The sequence below is a fragment of the Mastomys coucha genome, unplaced genomic scaffold (assembly GCF_008632895.1).
Source record: "Mastomys coucha isolate ucsf_1 unplaced genomic scaffold, UCSF_Mcou_1 pScaffold21, whole genome shotgun sequence".
NCBI classification, from domain to species: Eukaryota; Metazoa; Chordata; class Mammalia; order Rodentia; family Muridae; genus Mastomys; species Mastomys coucha.
Window position 1 is genome coordinate 23,485,600 of NW_022196904.1, and position 4,026 is coordinate 23,489,625.

The 4,026-nt window shown below is 45.6% G+C and overlaps 1 protein-coding gene across 6 annotated transcripts in view; it reads right to left on the bottom strand.

Moving 5' to 3' along the window:
• LOC116101956 (zinc finger protein 14) overlaps window positions 1-4,026 on the bottom strand; it is a 61,774-nt gene that overhangs the window by 42,642 nt on the left and 15,106 nt on the right. For 4 of the 6 annotated variants that reach the window (XM_031386043.1, XM_031386038.1, XM_031386037.1 and 1 more), the window contains exon 1: window positions 816-953. The exons of 1 other annotated variant lie outside the window; for it this stretch is intronic. The gene's annotated coding sequence lies outside the window, so the exon portion shown is untranslated. Of the gene's footprint in view, window positions 1-815; window positions 954-4,026 lie in introns of those variants that run through there. One more of the 6 variants, XM_031386033.1, reaches the window with a different exon arrangement.

The window sequence follows — 4,026 nt, forward strand, 5'->3', positions numbered from 1 at the left end:
AAAAAAAAAAAAAAGAAAAAGAAAAGAAAAGTGGATATGTGCTTACAGACACTGGGTGGTGTGAGGAGTCGGGCACTGTTTGTAAGAATCAGACTTTTAAAAATAACAAATGTTCTGATCTACTAAATAAAGTGTCTTTCACAGATCAAAGAGGTAATATCTGATCCCGCTGACCTTACCTTTTAAACAGACCTCAGCAATTTATTCCCCTCCCCCCTGTGAGCCCTTAAAGGCAGGCTGGTGTTAGAGCGAATGTTAACATCCCAACTTTGCTCTGAGCCTTGTCTAGCCTAGTTAAATGAAAGCACAAGATACAACCAGTCCGTCACTATCATCCATCACTCACACCCAGGAGGAGTTCAGTTTCCTGGTACCAAGAAAGGCCAAGGGTGGCAGATGGCCAGGGAGTTTACAATTGCTTCCTAGGTGGATCCCACACAGCCTGTCCAGCGCGGGACTGTGTCTGAACGTGTGGTGCGTTGGGGGACGGGGACCATTACTCAATTCTAGCTTTCTTCTCCCTAGACTTTGCTTCGTGGTGCTCAGGTGAATGCCTGGGGACCGTTCCTCTTTGGGACCCTGGGGCCAGAATCACACGCGGCGCGACCTCGGCAACCTCGCTCACACAAGCGCTCTGTACCCCGTTCACTCGCACAAATGCCATCACGCCGTGGCTTCCTGGCCGCACTCAGTCGCGGTGCCACCCGACGCCCTGCCACGCCCAGCTGGCACTGCTCGCCGCTGTCGTCCCCACGCAGGAACTCCGGGCGCGGCCCCAGTCTGGGGGCGCGGGGCCTCCCAGTACCCACCCTTACCCGGCTCCCTGCTGCACCTTCACTACGTTCACCGAACTGGGACCCAGCTCGGCTCCGGGCCCCGCCCCACGCCGGCGAGGTGACAGGAGCTGCGTCTTCAGACCCCTGAGGGTCCACAGGGCGTCGCGCGGGGGCTGCTGGGAGGGACAGCCGCACGCACCCAGTGCGCACGCGCCGCTCTCACTGAGCGCTCTGGTTGGGACAGGGACAGGGAGGGGAGCAGGACTTAAGATTAAGTATTTGAGGAAAGTCTGGTTTTCTTGGGAAATTTATGTATTTAATATAATCATAGGTTTGTTGTGGAGGTGACTGCAAACGAGTACGTAAGCACATTCTGATACCGCTAATTCAAATTTAACATCACCGATTTTTTCCTTTTCTTTTTTTTAAAGATTTATTACTATAAATAAGTACACTGTAGCTGTCTTCAGACACACCAGAAGAGGGCGTCAGATCCCATTACAGATGGTTGTGAGCCACCATGTGGTTGCTGGGATTTGAACTCAGGACCTCTGGAAGAGCAGTCAGTGCTCTTAAGTGCTGAGCCATCTCTCCAGCCCCACCTTTTATTTTCATTTTTCTCTCCTACTCACACATACTTCTTTCCTTTACCTTAAAATTACTAGTTTTTAAAATGGCCTTAGTATTGTAGTGGCCTTAGTCCCAGGACTCAGAGGCAGGAGAATCTCTGTGGTGTTTGAGGTCACTCTGGCCTATCATGAGTTCCAGGTCAGCTAGCATTACTTTAAAAATAATAATAATCTTAAAATAAAAAAGTAGGAAGCTACTTAGATATTAACTGTTCTTAGCTATTGGCTGTTCACCAGCATGTAGCAGACCAGATATGTGGCCTGCATGCTTTATGTTGTCAATCTCTGATACAAAAGAATAGCCAAGAACAGCTAAAATACCTTTTTTAAAAAAAAAAAAATTTTTTTTTTAAATCAGTCTCACAATTCATACTACATGATAGTGGGGTTTTTTTTGTTTTGTTTTCAGATTTATTTATTTATTTCATGTACGTGAGCACACTGTAGCTGTCTTCAGACACACCAGAAGAGGGCATTGGATCTCATTACAGATGGCTGTGAGCCACCATGTGGTTGCTGGGAATTGAACTCAGGACCTCTGGAAGAACAGTCAGTGCTCTTAAGCGCTGAGCCATCTCTCCAGCCCAAACTGACTTCTGGCATTTCATCTTTCTGCTTCCTGACTGTAGACTCAATGTGACCACGTACCGTTTGCCATTCTTGTTCTGCCAAACTGTATACTCAAACTGTGAACTACATTGAACTCCCACAACAACAAAAATAATAATAAGAGCTGGGCAGTGGTGACACATGCCTTTAATCCCAGCACTTGGGAGGCAGAGGCAGGCAGATTTCTGAGTTAAGGCCAGCCTGGTCTACAGAGTGAGTTCCAGGACAGCCAGGACTATACAGAGAAACCCTGTCTCAAAAAACCAAATAAATAAATAAATAAATAAATAAATAAATAGTTGAGTGGGGATTCAATGCCCACACAAGTCAGAGGTACACAAACACACACACACACACACCACACACACGAAGACATACACATAAAAAAATCCAAAACATGTTATAAAGATATGCCTAGGAAGAATGTCCACTGGGGGTATATATTTTAGCATGTATCATGAAAAAATATCTGAAAGAAATAAGGCCCACCAGGAGGCACATAAAGTGATTTATCAGTAACATAATGAAACACTGTCAAGGTATAAGTCCAGGGATAGTTAAATTTTGTTGTTTTGTTTTTTCTAGACAGGGCTTCTCGGTGTAGTAGTCCTGGAACTTTCTTGTTTTTTTTTTTTAATTAAAGATTTATTTTTTTATTATATGTAAGTACACTGTAGCTGTCTTCAGACACTCCTGAAGAGGGAGTTAGATCTCGTTACGGATGGTTGTAAGCCACCATGTGGTTGCTGGGATTTGAACTCAGGACCTTCGGAAGAGCAGTCAGTGCTTTTACCCACTGAGCCATCTCTCCAGCTCAGTCCTGGAACTTTCTAAGTAGACCAGGCTGGACTCTTGTCTCCCATGTGCCACCACTAAGATCTTGATTGTCAACTTGAGATTTAGAATCACAAGGCATGTCCTCTGGGAGTCTAGGGGTGGGGATGGGAGAATGGCCCATTTTCATACAGTTTAACTTAAGTAGGAAAAACATCCTGAATTTAAGAAAAAGAAAGAAAGGAGTGGGGGACCTGGGACTGAAGAAATGCTCAATAGTTAAGAGAATTTACTCTACCTCCAGAGGACCCGAATCATTCCTAACACCCACATGGTGGCTCACAGTCATTAGTATGCACATAAACACATATACACAATGGTACATACATACATACATACATGCAGAAAACACCCATACAGATAAAAAAAGAATTTTTTAAATCAAGCTGACTTCTGGCATTCCACCTTTCTGCCTCCTGACTGCAGACTCAATGTGACCACGTACCTTTTGCCATTCTTGTTCTGCCAAACTGTACCCTCAAACTGTGAACCACACTGACCTCCACAGCAAGAGAGACAGAAAGGTGATCTCAGCCACAGGAATAGGCTGAGAAAAGCGCTCTACTGCAGAGACCTGGCCTGCTTCTAAATGAGCCCACAAATGGCAGGCCTCATACGCCACTGATAAAGACCTAAAGCCACATAAACGTGTGCTTTCCATCTTTACTCCCAGCACTTGGGAGGCAGAGGTAGCAGAAGCTCTGGGAGTTCAAGGCCAGCTTGGTCTGCAGGATGAGTTCCAGGACAGCTAGGGCTAGACAGAGAAGCCCTGTCTTGGAAAAAAGCAAAAAATAACAAAATCAAAACACAATGCCCTCCCCACCAAAAAAAGTGCTTTCCAAAGGTCAACAGGTCATCTTGTCAAAGTCAGCAAATTAACTGATCTTAGTACTCAGCGGTTAAGAGCACTGGCTACTCTTATAACATTCCAGGGTTCTGATCCCACCATTCACATGGTGGCTTAGAACTATTTAGAAACTTGTGGAGAGCCTGAGGGAGCAGCCTCGTAAACAAAACCCTAATTTGGCTAAGCTTGTTGCTATTGGTCACTTCTACATCTGGTGATTTATCTACTTTTGCTACATGGCCCATTGGGATTGGCTAAGCTTGGGAGTACTCAACAGCTGAGGGCGGGCCAGGAGGCGGAGCTTAAGTAAGAGAAAGAGGGGAGGGGGGAG